The 23,148-nt window shown below is 43.8% G+C and overlaps 1 protein-coding gene across 6 annotated transcripts in view; it reads left to right on the plus strand.

Annotated features, from left to right (window-relative positions):
* Positions 1-23,148, plus strand: part of TAFA4 (TAFA chemokine like family member 4) — a 337,579-nt gene that overhangs the window by 40,307 nt on the left and 274,124 nt on the right. Inside the window, exon 1 of one of the 6 annotated variants that reach the window (XM_057507568.1) lies at positions 17,607-17,737. The exons of the other annotated variants lie outside the window; for them this stretch is intronic. The gene's annotated coding sequence lies outside the window, so the exon portion shown is untranslated. Of the gene's footprint in view, positions 1-17,606; positions 17,738-23,148 lie in introns of those variants that run through there. 6 annotated transcript variants of the gene reach the window in all.

Consider the following 23,148-nt stretch of genomic DNA (forward strand, 5'->3'; position numbering starts at 1 on the left):
TCACCCTGAGAAAAAGGACTGGCAAGATTCCTAGAAAACTGTCTCTTCAAGACATTTTGATTCTGAATTTACTCTCTTCACATTTACAATAGACTCAGGATCCCAAGTGTAAACTTGGTTTCTGGTTTGATGTGCAAATAATTCTGAACTATAGCATAAATAGACACGGGCTTAGAAGCAGTTGACTATATCCATTTCTCATTTACTTAGACATGAGCAGTGAGGGGAGATGAATATAGGGTTTATGCTGTTCGAATTTTTTTTTGATCCTCTGCAAATTCTGGGTTTTAAAAATTGATTACATAGTATCAGTCTTGTTTGGTGTGCATGTCCCCCGATTCCAGTGTTACTGTAGCCCTTAATAGTATCCTTAGACCAGTAGATAAGAATCTCCAAGAGGGGTTTGCTAATACACGGATTCCCAGGCTTCACTCATCCTGGAGCTACTGGTTCCGTAAATCTGGGTTGGAGGCTGAGAATTTGAATGTCTAACGAGTTCCATAGGGCCCTGACCCTGCCAAGCCTTGGACCACACTTTGCTTAACACTCCTTTCCACAGTTCATCTTCCAGAGGTAAAAATTTTTAATCTGGAAACTTTTGTAAAACAAGGTCATTCTGATTAGGTTATGAGCCTCTCGTTTTGTGATCCACTGATCAGCTTGTCTAAGTTGTAGGATTCTGAAGATGGATTTAGGTTACTGAGCCAAAACTACAGATTCTACCTTGATTGGATCAGTGTTTTGTCCGAGAAACTGATTTTTGATAATGTCCCTAAGTTTCTTTGAGAGCCTAAGATGCATTTTTTTTTCTCTCTTTTTTTAGTAGGGGAGGACTTATAAAAATAAGAATCGTATGGTTTGCTTCAGTGGACATGGAGGCCGTTCAGCTGCATGCAGCACATAGCTAGCCTATGGCCTACTTCTGACATTTGTCTGATGTCTGTATTGACTAGGAAAAAAAAATGTGCCTTCTATTTCCATATACTTTGGAGTCTGACTTAAATTGTAATCCTACTGGCAGGTGACATACAGGAATTTCTTCTTTGTTCCTGTAAAGACGCAGCAGATGTTAAAAGCTGATGTGGATTTAAGATTTCATTCGTTCTGGGAATAATTGAAGACCGAGGACCAGAAGATGAAGTTGTAGATAGAGTTACAGGGCCTGAGGGGCATGGGAAGTTTTTGCACAGATGCCTGGCTTGAGTTCTCTTGCCACTTGGAGGAATAAATTGTCCTTTCTGTTTGCTTAAATGAAAAGCTTTCAGTGGGTTGCACTGTGCCTTGCCCTATTAAAAACCATTTTGAAGTTTGCAAACCAAGTCTCATCTGAATGAAAATCAAGTGAAAAGAACTTGATTTTTTTTTTAATCCTTCTTTTTAAAATTTGGGATTTTCTGGGCTTTCTTAGAGATAGTCCGCCTTAGAGGAATGTGTGGGTATTGGCTGGAAGGTTAGCATTGGCAACCACCAAGGAGAGTGGATGGGCTGGGTCCGAGTCATTTCACCTTCTCCGTCTCCAGAGCTGTGTTTTAATTACATGGCTGGCTTGCAGAAGTGTGGTGTTTTCCCAAAGACCATGGTGTGTTGCATATGACTAGGTTCCCACGAGTATTTCTTCGGGAGCCATCAGTCACTGTTGTCCTTTTGGGAGGTCCTCATGTCGGTCATCCCTGCCCCCCTGTCCGTATGCTGCAGCAGTCTGCCCTGGCTGCGTGCCGTTCTGCCCCTGGGCCCCCTCCGGCCCTCAACTCCAGACAGGGAGAAGATGAGGCTTCCTCGCTGAGTGGCCAATGAGGGCATGAGAGACGATAGCTTACGTGGAAGACTAAACAGCAGAAGCATCCAAACAACAAAATGGCCCTAGTCGTTTCTTTTTTAAGAGCAAATATCCACTTTAAAAAATAATGGCATTTGGTTTACTGTTGAGCCCGGTGCCTGCGGATGCTGTTCTCTGTGGCAGGGCGGGGGGAATGGCTGATCAGTATTGTTACAGCAGCTGAAATTGTATCATTATGGACAATGATGCCGCCAGTCATAATACGAGAGCACAGAGCCTTTGTGGAAACCTCGCTGGTGACCTACAAGTTGTTAAAAAGTAAAGACAGACTTAAGATGAAAAGTAAAGATCACCTTTAAGGATGCCTCTAGTCCATTTCTATCCCTCTCTCCCCAAATACTGTTAAGAGTTTGGCTACTATCCTTCTGCACATACTTAAAATATTTAATATACATTATGTCTCAAAGACAGCCAAACTTGAGGGGAAGAATGGCCTGAGGATATCCTGGGAGACTTCCTAACCGTTTGAAGTTCAAAGTCAACACTCAGCCGGTCAACGGGATAGGAAGCATCTCTGGCATTTAACTTTACTTAAAAATTATAATGTAGAAACATCAAAATATATTAAACTTTTCTCTTTGTGATTTGAGTTATGCATGTTTATTAAATATATAGTATTGTGCATGAGTTTTTTCACTCAACCAGTAACATACTCTACTCCGGTTCGGAATTTGCATCGGTCACTTACCATTGTCTTCTTGTCTTCGCTCCTCTGTCCACGCTGATACATACATAGCTTGTGACCATTTCTGTCGTCGCCCGTTCGTGTTCTGTTAGGAATGTACTGTATTTCATTTTGCTCTTCCCTACACGTGTGCATTTAGATCTTTCCTTTTTTTATTTCTACTGCAGAGAGTATCACGAGAATATTCTTGAACAAGTTCATACCTGAGATGCAGTGTATCCTATTTAATGCCCCCTCATAATTACATGCTTCTTGGTAGCCCTTTGCTAGTGTTTTTCTGGAGTGCAAGTGGCATTGCCAGCTCCGAGGGTGTGTGTGAGAGCGCCAAGCTGCTTCAGAATGCATCCGGAGAATGTGAGGACTGCAGAAAACCTCTTCCATTTGACACATCATTACATGTTCTTGGAATTAAGAAATAGGCACTTCAGAACAGGTCAGGCCCCGGACATTATAAATAATCTTACAAGTTCCAGTAGAACTTTCTGCAGTGAGGGACCTGTTCTAAAATCGTGCTGTCCCCTACTGTTGCCACTAAGCTGCTTGCAACTTTTGAGCACTTAAAACTGTGCTATATTGTGACCAAGGGGCTGAGTTTAAAATTTTGTTTCATCTTAATTAATTTAGCTCTACATGTAAATAGCCACGTGTGTGCAGTGGTCACCATTCCAGGCAGTGCAGGTGGAAGGTACACACTGCCACAGGAAGTACAGCTACTATTTTATTTTCCTCCAGTCCCCAGATGTTTAGAAAGTGACTCATCAAGAGGTGGAAGGGTAGTCTCTTTCGTTCAGTCAGAAGCCCAAGACTCTCACTGAAAATTGAGAGAGAAATAAGCTAATGAAAGCAAGGCAGTGTCGTTAAGATTTATCAGGCATTTTCCTCCCGTAGTTTACAGACTCCTGTCTGCTCCTGCCCTGGCTGGGCCGCCTGATGGGAGCTGCTGGGCTCTACAGAGCAGTTTCTTGTAAAGTGAATTGATGGCTATGTAAATGCACCCATTAACCTTAAGCACTCAGCCTGCTCCTTGGACGCTGCAGTTTTCTTGCCCTTGAAAACACTGGTTGATAGATGCCCAGGTACTTAAAAAAATTGTTTTGTTTTCTCTTTTTCTCCAGCTGTTAGAAGCAGTGGACCTTCCAAGTTATAGGCCAGAGGAGCCAGTGAAGTTCAGGGCCTGCTCGGTTGAAATACTATGGCAGGGGGTTGGAATTCTGTTTTTTGCAGAGGGATATTTTGAAGGTTTACTCTAGCTGTATAAAAATAGGACCCTGTGTATTTGTTTGTACAGCTTATTTTTTAAACTTCACAAACTGAGGTCTATTTTGAAATCACTGGGGACAGGAATTCTGTGGAAAATTTGCTTTTCAAGTCAGTGGAGCTTTATGATTCTGAAATTTTGCATATGGTTTAAAATTAGGCATACTTTGCTATTAAAAAATACTCTCTCTTTTCTTGAAAGATAGTTTTAGAAGTAGATTGAATGAGGATGATACAGGCGGAAGGTAGATAAGATTCCTGTGTTGGAAATGCATTTGGTTGTGGGAAATGTAGCAGTTGTATTAGAAGCAGGGTGGAGAGATGGTGGTTGCCAGTGGCTTGATTTTCTTTCTATGCCATCTTGCTTACTCTCTTGAAAACTCCTGGCCACCCCTTGCTTCCTAGAAGGCACGAAACTCATTCTTTCTTCAGTGGCTCTGTATTTGATATTCGTTTCCTTGGAACATGCATCCTTAGTTTTATTCCTTTTTCTGGCCGGCTCCCTCTCATCTTCTAAGCTTCCTCAAGTTCGTACATGCCTCACTTACTCAAAGCGACAGCCCTCTGGCCTCCTAAAAAGCACTGGTGGGAGTTTCCAGTTGCTGACTATGTAGAAATGCTTTGAAAACTGCAGCCCAGTGTGTAAATGCTCTCTGTTGTTACTCCTGAAAGTTCTGCCAGAAGCCACGTTGCCTTCTGCCAACTTGTAGTGATCTTCCCTAAGTCTGGGCATTGGTGTTAAAACTAAGAGGCGTTGAGTTCAGAATTTGGGCTTGTGCCTCCTCATTGGATGCCCAGTAAAGGCCATTGTTCTTCTGAGCTTTGTCTTTTCCACATTGACACACAAGGGTGGAAGGCTGTGACTTGGGTTTGGATGAGATAGAATCATCCTTGGTTTTATAATTAAATTTCAGAAGACAAAACTTGAAAATTCAAACCATAGAACACCTTAGTCTCCTAAGAAGTGCTGTTAAGGTACAATGTACATCTGAAATCTGTTACTATGTTGACATGAGGAAGGATGCAATACTGACCAGTCTGAGAAGAGCTTTCACATCTAGTGGTGAAGGGTGCCTTCCAGGATGCTGGAGTAGAGTCTTCTGGGAGGTTCCCTGAGCTGATGAAAGGCACCATGTTGGAGAATCTGTATTTCTTTCATTTATTTAATCATTGGTGGACCCTCTATACAATACAGGGTAGTGGAGGCAATGCTGCTTGCTCACATAATAGCCATCCTTCCCCTTCCTTTGTAATGGAACTCTGATTTCTAGCCAGGCATATGCTGTGCAGAATCAGGACTGTTTTCCAGCCTCCTTGACCTTATAGTAGCCATGTGAGATATATTCAGAAGTATCAGGTGGTGTTTCTAGGGGATCCTCTTAAAATTGAGAGTAGAGCCCTTTCTGGATCTCTTAACTCCTGAAATGTGGTGCAATAGTTGGTGCTCCAGCAGCCATGTTGGTCTGAGAGGTGACCTTGAGGATGAAAAGCAGGTGGGAAGAAGAGCAGAAAGATAGATGCAGCCTGAGGTATTGATGACTATGCTTTGGCCTGCCTGTCACTGCACTTCATTTTTGTAGAAGAGCAAGCCTTTTTTGTGTTGAAGCCTTTATTGTCAGTGTCATTGTTAGATGCGGTGAGATGAAAGGATACAGGCAGAATGCAGTGAAAAAGAAGGTAGAACCCAACCCTTAATGAGTTCATAATATGGTAGAAGGATTCATAGTTTGCAAATCCAGAATGCTCTTTTGAGTTATATGTAGGTGTAGCTTTAGTTCTGGGAAACCTGGGTGACAGAAAGGCAAACTGCACGACTGATTTGGAATTGGAGGGAGGAATGCTACACACAGAGAGAGTGAGAATTATTTCTGGGGAGGGTCCATTGGAGATAACTCTGTGGTTTGGGGGCAAGAAGTGAAGAGAAAAGCCAAGGCTATTAAAAGCCACCAGAGAATTCCCCAAATTGCCAATATTGAAGTCAGTTACCACTCGTCCTCAAATAAATTGAAGTCTTATCCATTTGATGTGTTTTGACAGGAAATGTGTATTTACTACCTGAAGTGACACCAGTTGCTGAGCTCTGAACCACAGAATATCATAAATGATTAACATTATGACAGAGCCAATAGGAACCTCACACCTTTTCTTAAACAGCATTCCACAAGAAAGAATTTTTCACACTTGCAAAGTATTTACCCTGTTTCTGAAAGTACACATTCACCCTGGTAGGTTTTGAACTCATCTGTCAAAAATAGTTATTGCTTTTGCAGAAAGAGAAATTGTCACTTAAAATCTAAGAAGATGAGCAAATAAATTCAGCATAGCCTGATCAATAAAATATTTGTTGAATGATGATAGAAGTTGCTCTAAATTTCTTCCTTTTTCCATGTATTTCTCAAACACACATTTTGCATATAAGGCAATGCTTCATTCTAATATGGCTTCTACATTCAGTGAGATTTTATTCTGTGAAGAGAAATTTAGCTACCATGGAGACTGGAGGAAAGGTATTCCATGTGGAGGGAGAAAGCCCATTGAAAGTTCAGAGGTGGGAGCATTCATCTTCCATCACCGTTTGACAGTTAAACTTTTTTGTCAGTCCATTAGTGTCCGAGTTATTTTCTGTTGTCATTAAGACAACAACCTTAAGTGCTTATCTTGTAAAGACGCACTAATGGCTTGAAAACAGAAGAGGACTCTACCATTGGTTGGTCCTAAGCAAGAATTAATCCGAGGACCCAGTAAGCATTCCAGACAAAAACGGACAGTTTTACAGTGTGATAAGAAAATCATAATGTTCACTCATGTTAGTTCGTGATTTGTGGCAAGCATCCCCTAATAGTGCTCTAGTTGCCATCCAGTCAGAACTCAGGGCTTAGACGCATACTGGGTGCTTTATTAAGTCAGAATTTGGAGCCAGGAGCTAATCCTGGTGGGTGTTTGAGGACAGCTTCTCACTGAGAAAGGACTAAGGAGTATATGACTCTGTGGGGTGGCAGCTGTGGTGAGGACCGGAGCTGAGAGCTGCAAACTTTGTGTAAATGGCCGTGGAATAGATATGTTAGGCTTTGTGTTCTTGGTTACGACTACTCAACTCAGCCTCTGTAGTAGGAAAAGAGCCAGGGACAATCTAAATGAATGAGCACGGCTGTGATCCATAACGGTCCACTTATCGACACTGAAATTTGAGTTTCATATAATTTTCACATGTCAGGAAATATCCTTTTGACTTCCTTAACCATTTAAAAATACAAGAGCTATTCTTAGTTTACAGGTGGTACAGAAACTGGCAGGGCACTGGATTTCATCCTTGGGCACAGCTTGCCCACCCCTGGACCAGAATACAGGCAGTTTGACTTCCCCACCGTAGCTAAGGCATGTGCTGCTCCAGAGTCTAGCAATTTCCAAATTTCAGTCATTTGTACATTGCTTTTATAGGTTTTTATTTATTTATTTCCATACTTTCACTGAAATAGACTTCTATTCAGGGTCATATTACACAGTGTTTACTCTGATTATTGAAATACAGGCTAAATACATCACTCCTTAAGTAACCTTTAAAACGTTTATTTAGTAAAATGGAAAAATAAATTAACTGTGTGTAAAATCACATTTGCCCTACTGACTCAGTACCTTTTGTTAGTTTTTAGGGGTAACTTAGAAAGTATCCAAATCTTAATCATTAGAGCTTAGTGAATTTGCATGTACATACACACACCTATGAAAAACCATTCCTTGGAATTGGGAATTTCCAGCACCCAGATGAGTCCCTTGTGCCCCCTGCTGGCCACATCCTTTCCTCTCAGGTGGCCACTAGTCTCTCCCTGCTACAGAGCTGCTCTCTCTCTTCTACAGCTTCATACAAGTGCAAACATACATATGCATTCTCCCATCTGAGTTTTCTGGTCCATGTTTTGTTTGTGGGTGTGTGTGTGTGGCAGTTGTTCTTCACTGCTGTATAGTACTTCCTTGTGTTACATGGGCCACTTCATACTGATCCATTAAGGTGTGAATGTTTGGATTTTTTTGCAGTTTTGGCTACTAGGCATAAGGCTGCTATGAACCTTCTCATACGTGTTTTTGCTAGGCATACACTCTTGTTTCTGTTGCCCATTATTTGCTTTTTTCTGGACTGAGGGTTTGAGCCAGGGCTATTTCCTACTTGAATTGTTCAATAATAAAGAATAAAACATAGTTAACACGTACATAGTGCTTATCATGTGCCAATCACAATTCCAAACCCTTACATACAGGAGCCTGTTTAATTGGGGTGAGGAGGATTATTGTTTTCATTTTACAGATGAGCAAACAGGAACAGAGTCCGGAAGCATCTGGCCAGGCTCACACAGCTCGTGAGTTACAGAGCTTGAATCTCATTCTCTCTCTCTCTGTCTCTAATTGAGAATGTCTCTCCGACACCAATCAGATTAGTAACACTGGTTTCTCCAAATGGCCACCATTCGGTAGGGCCTGGGGCCATCGAGTGAGCAAAGAACAGCACTCTTAAGTTGAACACCAGTAGCTCCCAATTTGAACTGGAATTTGAACCCAAGTGGTCTGGCTCCAGAGGTGTGCCCCCAACCATTCTGCTACATAAACAAGCTGTGCCTTTGTCAGCCTTCCCCTGTCCCTTCCAGTACACCTTTCCCCCTCTTCCTGGGCTCCTTGTGGCCCCGGCCGGCAGTGCGGCACCCCCTGTGCCCTCTGTTCTGTTCTCCGCTGGCCAGCTTTACTTTGCAGCCCTGCCCAGCCACCAGGTGGGAAAGGGGCAGAACTGGGTGGCCTTTAGAAAATGGGGCTTGGGAGTCACTCACCTGGATTTAAATCCTGGCTTCAGTCATCTCTGCACAACCCTGGGCAAACAGTGTAGCCTTTACAAGTGTCTTCATCTGTACAACAGAAAACACCAGGTGAGAACTGGATGGGAGAGGCCTGCCCAGCACACAGCGCAGTATTTGGCACAGAGGAAGTTTTCATTAGACTTAAGCAGCCATTGTAGCTGTTATTCTTTATTTTAGTGGTGGTTAGCCAAAATGAGTGTCATTAGGGCTGTTTAAATGACTGAGTAGCTGAAAGTTAGTTAGTTCCCGTGTTCCTCTAGGACAGAAAATTCTTTAATAAGTCTACAAGTGGATGTTTGAGTATAACCTGGCTGGGGAGATACCTGGGGGCAGGGTTCCTTCCCGAGCATGCTTTTGCTGGCAGCCATCCTGCATGAAGAACCGGGTAAATACCTTGAACCCCCAGGTGAGGTCCACAAGCAGTTTGGCATCAACCCAGAGGAAACTGTCAGAGAACCAGCATCTTTTCCTCCCACTTTGTTAATCTCTAGTGGTTTTCTGAAGCCCAGAGAGAGTATTCTTAGGGCTTCTCCATTTTCAGGCTTTAACTGAAGAAGAACTGAGTTTGATCTCTTGGGGATTCAGCCGTGAATCTGGGAGCACTTGGATGGGAGCCCACCATGCCTTGGTCCCCTCCCAGTTTTCAGCTAAGCCCGTTACTCTCTGGATGCAGCCGCACACAGAGATGAGTGGGAGTCGGTTAGTGGTGGGCTGCTCGCTCCCAGACACTTTGAAAGTGCCGGGGGTTGGGGTGGGGGAAGCCAGGGGTATTCATTCATTGTGCAGAAAAATTAAATAAAAGCCCGATAAACTGTTGCTCCTATTTCACATTATGCTACTGTTTTGCATTTAATTAGTGGCCCGTAGTTAAGTCGGGCATCTAACACTTTGGTTATGTCCTTGAGCTGTGACAATCTTTTAATCATGGCTATCTCCTCACCCCCCACCCCTCCTTTTGATCTACTTGTTCTGCAGGCAAATAAAAAGACCCAGATTCAGTGGGACTGGCCAACGCAGAAGGGGCATTTTGGTTTGCAGACCATTTGCAATGTTTCATGATTAAAGGGACCCTAGCAGGTGTAGAAAAGGAAATTGGCTCATACACCCTTTAGGCATGGGCTTCCCTTTAATGTCTTGGGAAGTTGGAAAACAACGGGGAAAATAATAGAATAGAAATAATGGAATAAAGGTGCAGGAAACATTCTGTGAGCCTAGACCCAAAGAATGAAGGGGAGGGATCAGCGATTCGCTGGAACGTAGCAGATGAAACATTGATCCAAGGGGCTTAGGGGAGGGGAGGGATGGCTCAGAGGTGAGGGGCAGAGAACTGGAATGATTTCTCAGCGCTTGAGCTGATGATCTTGTCATTAGAGCCTCTGCGCAGGTAAGAAACATATTACTACTAATAAGGGCTTTGAGCCAAGGCCGCTCCACCTGCATCCTGACGTACATACATTCTCCCCAGGAAGCTTTATGGCATTTTATTTTTCTGTTTAACCTTTTTGGACATATGTACATTAAGCCATCTTCCCTCTTGTTCCCTGCCTGCTACCCCAAGATCATAAGTGATCTTGCTTTTTTGTGTCTCCCCTACTTAGTGCCTCTCTGGTTTATTTATAAGCCATGTATTGGCTGGTGGTGTCCAACACATATACTTTCACAATATTTATTCAACAAGCGATTCGTTTTGGGGATTTTGCTATGCTGGAGAATTGCTCTTCTTTAGAGGACCCCCCTCTGAGGGTAGAGCTTTTAATTCCAGTTCAAGGAGAGAGAAAGAGTGGGTGTGTATGTGTGTATCTGGCTTTGGGCAAATCATTTAACCTGTCTCAAAGCTCCTGTTCCTCTCGCTGTAAAACAGATGGATCATACCCATCACCTCGGATGGATGTGAGTGTAAATGAGCTCGCCTGGGGACAGTGCCTGACACAGACTGTCTTCATTAATGTCCCCGTTTCTCTTTACCCTCTCAATCCACAATCCACAGGGAGTGTAAATCTTTTAAAAAAAATAAAAAAAATTTGTGTCTAATTGGATAGCACCTTTTAATGGTTGCTGTTTTGTCTTTGTCTTCTGAGAAGATGATAGGTGCATGGGGAAGGCAGTAAGACATCTCCAAATGCAGGCTTCTATAGGAAAAAAAATGGATTATGGTGGATTAATCTTTACAGTTCATTTTATCGATTGGCTTAGCATAATTGCTCTCCCCTCAAACATCAGCAGCATCTTTGAGCAGCAAGCTGCTCAGAATGTGCCAGCACCCTTAACATGTTTTGAGGCTGTGGTTATTGAAATATAAAATTAGCAGAAGAGAAGGATGCAGAGTTTGACCCTCTTTTTGGGCATGTGAAATTAAAATGAGCAAATCCTGCAGGCAAAACATAGCCACGTTCTTTTTACATTGTTTATTTTTAATTTTACGAATTTAAATTATTTTATTGTAATTTAATAGGAGGTAAGAGTTGATATTTATCAAGCAATTAAGTACCAAGCGTTATGTCACCCTTTCAGTGATGTTGCTTTAGGACAAACCTATGAGGTTGGGACAGTAGAGTCCGGATTGCACAGGGGATGCAGTGCTGAATTAAGTGTGTGAAAGAAAATTCAAACACAAGAGTATGTCCCATAACAAAAAAAAAACTCCCATGAGTTATTTTTGCGTACAACCCTGTAGAAGAGTTTTTAAGCCCTAACATTTGATAACCACTGAGCTAGTCCATAGGCAGGAACAATGAGAGTGTCAACTTGCAGAAGTCAAGGCATTCAAATTTGTAGAATAAATGAATGTTGAATTCTGCTTTCAACTATCAAAGGTCTACAGTTGGGTGATGGGCTGAGAATTCTTAAGTATTTCTCTGGCTCACGGGGTTGGCTCTCTTCTCTTTTAATCTTAAGCCTCTTTAGCTAAATCTAGCCTGCTACATTTGTTTTGTGAGGTTGAAATGCTGTTGTGGAGGCAAACCTGAACCCTGGGTACCCTGCTAAAGTGAGTTTGTATAGTACGTGTACCCATAATGACTCCATTGTGCTGTTGGTGGCCTTTTTATAGAGGAGAGCTGGTGTGCTGACTTGCCAAGCCACTCACATAGACACTAGGGCAGCCCTGTGTGATCCTCTCTCCTGGCTTTGACACCTCTAAATCAACCCCTTTGGGTCTGGGCGGGACATGACTTGCTTCTAGCCAGTGGCACACAGCCAAGCTGGTGGGATGACATGTCTGTGATGATGTTACATTATGTAAACTCTGCTTGCTAGCAGGCTTGCTGGAGACATTGACTTTGGTGGCTTGGAGATGTAAGTGAGCAAGTTGGGGAAGCCCACATGCCAAGGAGATGCAGATGACCTCTAGGCACTGAGGGCAACTCTGCCGGAGGGCCAGCAAAAAGCCCTGTGCCAAGAAGGGTGATGGACAGAATGGTACCAGCAGCCACACATGTGGGGAAGCCCAGTTTTTTCCCAGTTGAGCCTCCAGATGAGAACCCAGCCCTGGCCGACACCTCGATTGCAGCTTCACGAGACCCTAAGTAGAGCACCCTGCTGAGGGCGTATGCCCAGACTCCTGGCTCACAGAAACTGTGAGATAATGAGTGCGTGCTGTTGGAAGTCACCGAGTTTCTAGGAATCTGCTAAGCAGCAGAAGATACCTGAGGTTGTCCCATAAATAGTGCCCCATCCGATGGCAGACGTGGAACTGTTAGCAGATCTGGAAGCACCTTAAAGGCATCTAGTCTAGCAGCCCTTTCACGGCTGTCTGAATTTTCCACAGGAACCCTGGCAAGTGGCTCCTGTGGGACTCCTTCACACTGGGGGAATTCATTGTCTTTTGAGGCATCTGTATCCCTTTGGATAGCTTATTTCACTGATTGATTCACTCATTTACTTATTCAATAGAATTAGTTCCTGTCAGGGGCCAGGTGGAGCTGGGTGCTGGGTGCTGAGTACCACAGCTGTGGGTCCTGCCCTACAACATGGACATTGTCATAATTATTAAACCCTTATGTCTACATGGCCTTGATTTTTATCTTACTGTAGTTCCTTGAAGTCCTACTTCTGCCCAGTGGGCCCAAAGAATATTTCTAATCCCTTTTCCAGCAGACAGCACTTCTGATGTTAAATACCGCTGTCATTTTGTCTCCCTGTGCCTTAGCAGGGTTGCTGTCCTCCCAGATACTCCCACCATTTGGTGTATGGCTTTGTCTAGGGGTGTGTAGCCCAGTTGGGTAGCCATGAGTTGTAAGTGGCTATGTAACTTTTTTTTAAAAATTAAAGTATTATTGATATACAATCTTATGAAGATTTCACATGAGGCACATTGTGGTTTCAGCATTCATCCATATTATCAGGTGCTCCCCAAGCCCCGACCCCATTGCAGTCACTGTCCATCAGTGTAGTAAGATGCAATAGAGTCATTACTTGTCTACATAAGTTTAAATTGATTAGGGTTAAATACAACTAAAACTTCAGTTCTTCAGCCATACTAGCCCCATATCAAGAGCTCAGTCACTGCATATGGGAGGGACTATTGCATGGAGATCTGGAACATTCCATCATGGCAGGAAGTGCTATGGGACACTGATATACGGCAGTGGAGCTGAGTGAACCCTGGATTATCTGTCTCATCTGTAATTGAGCTGAATAATATAATGTCTTTCATTCTGGTCTAGCTAATTCAGAGTATAACTGAATCATCCCTCCTCTAGTTTTAAGTAATAAACTTTTATTAATGACACATATGATCAAAGTAACGTAACATTTTTTGCAGCCCTATTGTATTCCTCATTTTAAACCCACAGTCAGTTATGACATTTATGAGCAACCTTTTCCTGTGTGCTGAGGGCAGTGTTTCTTCCATCCTGGATTTGTCCACTCATGTTTTTTACACCCAAACGTAGTTTTGCATTTACCTCTTGAGAGTTTCATTTTGTTAACTTTCAGTGGATTGGTCCCCTTACTGGCATTTTTTCAGTTTTGTTTTCCTTCCTAGTTCCAGAGCATCCCCACATGTGAGTGAAATGCTGGCCAAACTATTGGTAAGAAGATGAACGAGATGGGGCTCTGGATAGAGCCCAGGGGTGCTCCACTAGAGACTATACTCTAAACTGACATAGACATAATTAATCGGTATTTTGAGAGGAAACTTCTAGTGGGGTATTCAGTCTGCTTATTTTCAATATGTCTAGCCTGCATTTCTTTGTATTTGTGCATTGGGGTTTTATGAAAACTTAGAATATCTTGAATTCCAGATTCTATGACCCTAATAGTCTCTTGATTGTCAACTTCAATAAGAGGAAAGAGTGAATGGGTGTTTCCCGGTATGAATCCCATGCTGATTCTAAGTAATCATTGTTTCTCCCTGGCTTCCAGGTGTTAGAAATGGCATTCTAAGAATTTTTTGTGAGATTGGTAGATGCGTGATGATCCATGGTGGGCAGAGCCTCCGTTTGCATTCCTTTTCATTTGCTGGTACATCTTGTATTCTCCAGGATTTCTCAGAATTTGCCAACGATGTTTTTGCTGTTTCACACCTCATGCCATCAGTAGCACAGGGTTTAATTCATCAGGCCAGGAGCCTTGGACTCAGTCAGTGAGCGCCAGCACTCTGACAACCGAAGCACCTGTTTTGGACCTCGGTTCCCTCTAACCGGTGTCCCCTCTACCCTTTATTGAAAGCATCTCATCCTTGACAGAACAAAGTATGAACTGAGGGTTGAGTAATTCCACTTGCTGTCACCCATGAGCATCACACCAGCCTCTCCAAGCAGGAGGTTCTGTCTTCTTGTTGTTCTCCTGGCTCTGAGCATAACAAAAATAGCCCTTTTGTAGTTCTGCGCATTTTCTGCTCGCCTCAGCTCATTCCAGCCTTTTGCCTTCCTGACACCAGTATCAGAGGCTGGATGATTTTTCATTTGAGGATCAAGGCGTTCCCCAAAGCGGATGACTTTAAAGGAGCCAGCTAGATAGAAACTGTTACATTGAGAATGACAGTCGGTGCATATCTTTGTGTTCACCTTCTTTTCGGACAAGGGGTATCAATTTCTTTGATTATTTTGGGTATTAGTGGAAGATCAATTTCTCTGAACCCTCTCTCCCTTGCCTTTTTTTCTCTTGGCTCAAATCTCTTTATTGAGACCCTTTCATAATGTAATGTACCATGGAAACTGGTTTTGAGATGGCAAAAGACCTCTGTACAAGATACAGGGTCTTCCATACAGCTGGGCTTCTGACACCTTCGAAACGCTGTTGCCTGGGAAGTCAGCTGTGCAGTTATCCCCGGTTTAACAATACGCCAGAGCTTGTAGTTAAGAGAAAGACTGCGGCGCCAGACGCTTGCTGGGTCAGATCCCCACTTCTGTGATCATCAGTTTTATGACCTCAGCCAAATTATTAACCTTGCTGTGTTTGAATTTCCTGCAAGGAGGTCCTAACCTCCGAAGGCTGATTCAAGCCTTGAATGAGTCAATGTAAATAACAAGTTTTCAACATAGTGTTTGGCATCTAGTTAGTGCTAAATAAAAGCTTTCTAATAGCAGCGATTATTATTTTCATACCAAACCTCTCGAGGCTAAGTGGCCCCAAATAACTGAAATTAAAGAGCTGTGGACTGGCAAGATCTTCGAGTCTAATGCCCAGGGAGGGACGTGAAAAATCAATACCTGATTTTCTGTTACGTCAATCAATGTATCATTGCCCAGGAGGCGAGAAAGGAAGGGGGACACAGGGTGGGCTTTGCGAGTTTAAGGAGGGCACATGACCCTTTGAGAGGCCTTATGTCTGCATCCTGCATCCTTATCTGGCCTGCTGTGTCCACACAATGTTATTTCACTTTACATGTACCTATTCTTGCTGGCTTCTTATCTGCTCTTCCTCAGATGTGAAATTACTTTGTGGTTTACTTTTTTTTTTTCTCCCTCCATTGCCCAGTGTCCTGGGACACAGGCAGTTTGGGCCTTTCCCAGCTAACACTGAAACTCCCAAGTTCAGTGATCTGTGGATGAAAATGTGGTGAGAAAAGAAAAAGAAAATAAATAGTTTGCCTGGAAGTCAGCCTGGACAGAGGATCCTGTGTACTATACAGAACTTGTTACCATCAGAGAGCCAATGTCCACAGGATACTTTACCTCCCTGGCTGATGAGAACCCCTAGGTGTGGGGAATGCTTCCCGGCACCCCCCTGGGTCAGGGTCCTGACTAGTGCCCTTGCTGGGTGCTTTGCACCTCAGGGCCTTGGAATATGCTGTTCCTTCTGTTTAAAGGCTCTTCGTCCACATGCCCCATGCTGACTCTTTCATCAGGTCCAACTCCAAACAACCGTCCTGACCACCCTTTCTAAATTCTCCTCTCTGGCCCCTCTCCTTTTCTCATCTCTCCTTTTCCTGTCATCAGCTCTTCTTATCAATATCTGGAATACTCATTTTCAGATGGCAGAGCCCTCTCCTGTCCTGGGCATTGCTGTGTCCCAATGCCGGGAGGCAGTGTCTAGCACATGTTGGGCTCAGAAATACTTTGGGAGTGGAGAATGTTAGAATTCAGAACAGAGGGCAAAACTGTAGAAGAAAAATCTTACCTCTCTACATTTCTCCTGGGTCACACATATGTCTGGTACCCATGTCATATCCCCCAGCCCGTCAGAGCTGTGAAGGACTGGGCAAGTTCAGAGTGACCCTGTGGGAGCTAAGGATACAGCACGAGGTACCAGCTGGTCTGCAGCCTGAGCTGCCCTTCTTTGGCCTTTGCTATGCGTCTTCGTGGCTTTGTCACTGGGCCTCCCATGACTCAGTGGCATACAAGCAAACACAGCCCAGAAGCACCTTGGAATTACTGTCCCTGGTGGAGCCCAATGGAGAAGTGCTTTCCCTTCCTGTTCTTCAGTGGATGGTTCTGGGAGCCATTCTTTCAGACCATCTGGGGAGGCCCTGGCAGAATCCAGCTGCCATTGCTCATGTCAGCGGTCTCATTCATGTACTCTTAGATCCTTGTCTCAGGCTCTGCTTTTGGGAGAAGCCACCCAAGACCCCATTCATGCTGTTCCCTTCACTTCATTGTTGCCTGCCCTTTGCACAGACCCTCGAGATATAAATTGGGCGACCCCTATGAATCTCTTTATTAGTTTGCCTGCTTATGTATTTTATCTTTTCTAGCATCACAAGGGTCTCTCCACCCTTGGACATCTCACACCTGTTATGCTAAAGGTCTTTGAAACTTCGTCTCTCTTTCCTTATATTCTTTCACTGAGCAAACTGCCAGCCTCCAGCTCTCTCAGTTTCTTTCTTGAAGACACAGCCATGGAATCCAGCTTGCTGTTACTTTCCCGGGACATGTGTATTTATAGCACTGGCTCTTAGATTGTAGGCTAACTTTCAGAGGTACTTGCTTTGAAATAGACTTTCTGAAGGACCTCTGTGAGAATAATGAGGCCATTTCTACACTTGCAAGTTGGAATGCATTACACATAGTGGTGGCAAAAAGTGCTTGAAATGATGGTGCTTTCTCTACAGGGCAAATTGTGTTTTTTTTTCTTAACCATCCCCAAATCTTCTGCAACTGTTTTCTGGTGCTTTCGTGATGGGTTTATGCCTTACACAGAAGTCATTGCATCATTTGTGAGTTTTCTTTCAAACTTCCTGTGTCAGTGGAGCAGGATCGATGGCTGAAAGGTTTCCCTTACCTATGGGGGAGGAGGAGAGGGCCGATGTGATGCTGTACATGCAGGTTAGGAGCTTGCCAGCTCCTAGGGTGTAGATCTTTTAACCTCTTCTGTGCCGTGGGTCCCTTTGGAAGTTTGCTCAAGCCAGTAGATCCTGTCTCAGAATAATGTCTTAAAATGCATAAGACAAAAGTCATAGAATTACAAAGGAAGCCAACTAGACCAAAATGTAGCGATCAAAACATTAAAGCAGTTTGTGATTCAAGCATGTGCTTCTCTGGCAGTGCACAGGCAGATCTGTTAGCTGTGTGAGGCAGTGACGGACGCATATTTGGAGGCATCCGCACCAAACTGCACTGTGACTTGAAAATACCATGGTTTCTGTTTGTGACCAAGTCACAGGAGCTGCTGAATACCTGCTGTGGTCTCTTGCTGACACTGATATTTGATGGAAACAGTGAAGTTGAAGTAGAAGTTAGTGAAAATAAAGATGCCTTTTTTTCCCCCTCTTCGTTCTGATTTATGGGCCCCTGAATTCCGTTCAAATACCCAGATTCAGAATCCCTGGTCTCAGGATTGGCAGTTGCTTTAAGGCCTGTGCAGAAGATGCTGTTTGCTGGGTGGGTGGTGACCCTTTGCTCCTGCCTCTGCCTCCTAAGACATGCTCTGCAGATGTCGGCTGAAGGAAAGCATTGCCCAGCACTGTACCTGCTGTTCCAGGGCAGAGAAAGTGCTAATGAAGGTGGTGGTAATGCTGGGGTGTGATCGCTCAGGATTCTTGTCTCCTCTGTGTGTGTGTGTGTGTGTGTGTGTGTGTTTTCTTTCTTTCATCTGTTATAGAAATTGCCATTGATTGGGAGAACCAATGATGTCTGAAATTACTTATTAGATTAAAAATACTTTGCAAAGTGATTTTACTAACATGGTTTGTCAGGTTTTCTCAAGCAGGATCTTTCAGCTGATTTCTACTTTGCATTCGATGGAAGAAGGCGTAAGCCTGCTTTTTGTTTTGACATCAGTTGTTTTTGTGTCCGGTAAGGTTCTTACACAAAAGTTGTACAAAAGCATACACACACAAGGTGAAAAATCATAGAAGAGAACGCCCGAAAGACAAGATCATAACTAGAGTGTGATACACACAGAGAATGGTATGGATTTTGGCCGGGAAAATGGTGGTAGGTGTGAAAGGGAAGGAGAAGGGAGGCCCACTGTTAGGTATTGGTGTCTGGTGGTTAGGAGGGCAGACTCTGGAACCTGGGTCTGTATCCCAGCCCTGCTGCATGGAAGCTCACCTTGGGCAAGTCCTATTACTTCTCTGCATCCATATTCCCTCCTCTGTGAATGGGGAGAATGGCATGGCCTGCCTCGAAGCATGTAGGGAGGATTTAGGTGAGTGACTGCATAGGAAACCCTGAAAGCAGAGCCAGGCATTGACGCGGGCCGTGGAAGTGGCAGTCACTGCTGCGGTCACTCATTGTAACGGCTTGTGTCAGTCAAGGAGCAGTTTGCAGAGCCCTCCCCTGTATTGTGCCGCATTTGAACTTCACGGTAAGCCAGCAGCTTTTTTAAAACCTGTTTTCGAGTTGAAGAACTTGAGGGTCGGAGAGCTCCAGTGATTTGCCTGTTGACAGAATGTGAAGTAGTGGCTGAGAACCCAAACTTGGGGGCAGCAAGACCTGCTCACCTTCCGGTGTGTTCTGTTACATTGGTCTGTTGGTCGAAGGGAGCTTTTGCATTTCACGTTTGATTTAACAAATGGATATGACTGACCTGTCGGGGATGCAGTGCTGGCCAATAGGACTTTCTCTGATTGTAAAGATTTCTAATGCCGTGCTGTTCAATACAACGCCATTTACCACATGGAGCTCTGGGGCACTTGAAATGTGGCCAGTGCTGCTGATGAATTCAGTTTTAAATCTAACTCATTAAATTTAAATGGCCACATGTAGCTTATTAGTAGCTACCAATTGGACAGTTCAGACCGAGTTCTCTCGTATCAGAAGACTTGGGTATGAAGCCCAGCTCTACTACCAATTCACTGTAGCCTCAGGAAGATACTTTCTTGGGGTTCAATTTGCTTGTCTGTGTAATGGGATAATTGTATTTGGATTCAATTAAAAACTCATTCCAGCTAGGCCAAACAACAATGAAAATTATTATTTACTTCTTAAAAAGTTAGAGGTGATCTTGTGGAATCCAGAGGAAGGGATGGGGCAGGCCGAGGAAAGGCTGAAGTTGGAATGCTGCTCACGGACCTGGGTGATGCTTTTCTGCGTCGTTTCTGCTCTGTGCGCATCTGTGTGAGTCTCATCACTGTGCAGACCGGCTTTCTGTGTTCCCCTTGCATGTAACGAGAGAGCGAAGGCTGCCTCACAACCCCCAAATTTCTATCTCCTTCCTTCAGCAGCACATTCCAGAATGACGAGCTTCTCTCAGTCTCAATTTTAGGTTCCAGGAAGAGGAAACTTCACTTGGTGTGGCTTGAATCAGGCATGAATGGCTGAACTATGCAGCCCTCACGCAGCCCCAACTCTTAGGAGGTTTGATGGCAGGAGGCTGGGAAGTGCTTGGCCAAAGCAGTAGCGATGCATTGGATCCACACCTGAGAAAGTGTCTACAGTTAGAAATTTTGCCACAGTGTGGAAACAGTGATTGAAAATCCAGACCTGTTAGGGAAAGGGGATTAGACATCCTAGTGAAGTTTAGGTTTTCAGATTTTATCATTGATTCAACAAATGTTTGTTGAATGCCAGTCTCTTTGATAGTTCCTCTAGTAAGGACTAGAGATGAGATGCAAGGCTGAGCAAAGACTCTTGATCTTTGCCTACATAGAGCTTCAGGTGACTTCCACAGTGCAGTTCTGAAGATCAAGAAAAGACTCAAATTTAGTGATTTTTACTTGGTAATTATGAGAATGCTTCCCTGAGGAGGTGATGGTTGTCCTGAGAGATGAAGATGGAGCAGGAATTGACTAGGTGGGGAAGGACAAAGGCATGTGTCTGACTCTGAACAAAAAGAATGACATGTGCAAAGGCCCTGGGGCAGGGAGGCTCTAAAGGACTGAAACAAAGAGCTGGGCAATACTGGAATTTCACTGTTTCTGCCTCCTGTGGCTTCAGTTGCCAAAGGTATTTTGGAATTGACTATATCGATGAGTTTTCAGGCGACTCTGTTATTTTAATTACAGGTTAAAGGTCTTGTAGGTCACAATGATTAACCTGCATTTTGTGCATTTTTATGTTATATAGCAGATTATGATAGTCTTAGTTTTTACATTCATTTCTTCCATTTAGGAATGAATAAATAGTGCATCTATTCCCTTGAAGCCATAAACTCATGGCTGAAAAGAGAGATTCTTCCCAGGCTCCCGTGTTTTTCTGCTTTAGAAGTCTCGTAAAGTGTTGCATGCATCTCTTGTGTGTTGGCATTATGGGGTCATGCCCTGCTATTTCCTTATATGGGCTAATTGCTGCCAGAATGTTTCCCTGATGCCCAAATGAAGCATAGTTAGTGAGTTCTTGTGTGAAAATGTGGACTCGACATACAAATTTCTTAGAACTCAGGTTCTGGTTGAAATGCATTATAAATGTGAGCTGTTTCTTTTGTAGATCCTGAATAAGAGGCCTGACCTCAGAGGCCTTTATCTGAGTCAGTGATGTCACACCACAGGAAGAGTCTAAAACAACTGCTGTGAATGTCGAAAGGTTTCTCCAGATGAAGCAAAAATTAATCCAGCGTATTGTTGTCTATGGACAACGGCTTGTGGTTATACCGAATACGCCTGCTTTGTTTTTAACTTTCCTATTGTATTTAACCCAGTCTATCTAAAATACTGTCTTTCCAACATGTAATTAACACTACAAATTACTAATGAGGTAGGTTTCTTTGTACGACATCTTTAAGATCTAGTGTATTTTATATGCTCTGTGTGCATCTCAGCTCAGAGGGTAAATTTTCATTGACATTATTTGATAGGTATTTCATGTCCTTCACAATGTTTACATATGAAAAAGTGGGTATGTGGCTGAAATTAATGTGACGTATTCCCTCCTCAACTATAGCCAGTTGTTAAGGGGGCGCCATTATGCCAGCTCTGACTTTGACCTGGAGACCGTCTGAGTTGCAGTCTCTGTCCTGCATGAACTCCGATCATCAAACAGTTTGGGCTGACCGCTTACTGCTTGCAGCCTTCTCTCTGGTTTTCCCAGACTTTCTTCTGTGTTATCTGCCCTTTCCCTCCCAGAAGGGGGAATCTCTCAGCCTGGTTTGGAATCCTGAGGCCAGCACTTTCTCTGTTTGTGCCCGTGAGCAAGGCAGTGGAACTATCTTCTCCCCGGTTAAACATAGAGGAAAAACAAAACAACCCTTCCATATCAGGTTGTTCTGAGCATTAAATGAGCAATAGAACAATCAGATAGGGCTTTTGAGTGTCTTCTGGGGCCTGTGAACGTTTTTCTGGATTCTTCGGTCACACGTAACATGACCTGAATTTCCGGTGAAGTGGTTGGTTAGGAATCACTGCTGGCTGGGACTGATCTTCGTTAAAGCTGTAAGACGTGTACCTTTGGGGGTCCCCTCCTATCCCACCCCCTCTTTGCCTTGTCTGCCTCTGGGTCCCCTGGCTGTGCTCACTTCCCTCTGCTTGCTCCTCACATTCTTATTTACCTTAAACCAACCCCTGCGAGTCCTCTGTCACACTCCCTCACACCTTGCAATCTCTCATTTGTCTCCTTCATTCTCTGTAGAGGAGCTGGTGTCTGTCTTACAGGTTAATGCAACAAAATTACTAACTACCAGAAAAACTGGAAAAAAACATTTTATCAACTGCTTGTTTGGCACAGGCAAAGGTCTCAGTCTAGAGGTACAAGAGAACGAATCTGGCCGAATCTGGCCAGCTGTCCCAAGCGTAGAGGCGCTGATGGTCAGGCCTCTTTAAGTTATCCGATCACATCCTCGGCCAGTGTCTCAGACACTCCATGTGGACGCAAAGTAATGAACTAACTTGTGAGGTTCAAATCTCAGTTCTTGGTATCAAGTATACTAATTTTTTATCTTATGGCTATTGTACATCCTATAATTGATTGTTTCTCACTCTCCACTTTGGCTACTAGGGAGCTCAGAGCCAAATTTATAGTCCACCTTCAGTGAGGGAATAGGACCTTTCACCATGCTTCCCAGCCCAGACAGTCTCTGTCGCACTCTTCACTCTTGTTGTCTCTGCAATACTTGCCTCAATCCATATATATCTTACTCGCCCTTGTTTTCCTGTCTGTCTGTCTCCCCCTGCTGGAATGCAAGCACCTGGACATTGGGACTGTATCCATCCTGTGTGCACAGCCCAGGACTGGTGCAGGAGAGTTGATCAAAAAATACTTGTTAAAGGAATCATGCCTCGACCATGGCGATAGAACCTGGGAGGTTGTGCCCCGCTTGCCTACCTGCTCTCCCTTCCCCCTTTCTCCGTGAGTTCTGTTATTTCCTTTAGTGGCCCTTCACCTCCACCAAATCAAACTGAATGAAATAAACCCACGCACATATACAAATCTTCCCCTCTCAACAATAAGTGGACAATCAAAAACAAAAATTCAAAAAAAATCCCCAAACACCTTTTTACTCCTTTCCCCAGTCACTCTTGTACCCCTCTTCTGGGAAGTCTTCCTGGATTTCCACAGTCCTCACTAATCTTACTCTGCTTGATGTCTTAAAACCTCTATTTTCATTCTTCCAAAAGACAATGGCAAATATTAGTGACCTACTGTCTTAGTTGCTCCATGTTTGTATATTTTTTCCAATTATGTTGTCACTTCTGGGTAGGCAGAAATTAGTCCTATCCTTGGTTTTCCCCCAGCGTGTCCTGGTTATAAATTCAGTACCTGGTGTGCTTT

This window comes from Manis pentadactyla, chromosome 1 (assembly GCF_030020395.1).
Source record: "Manis pentadactyla isolate mManPen7 chromosome 1, mManPen7.hap1, whole genome shotgun sequence".
NCBI classification, from domain to species: Eukaryota; Metazoa; Chordata; class Mammalia; order Pholidota; family Manidae; genus Manis; species Manis pentadactyla.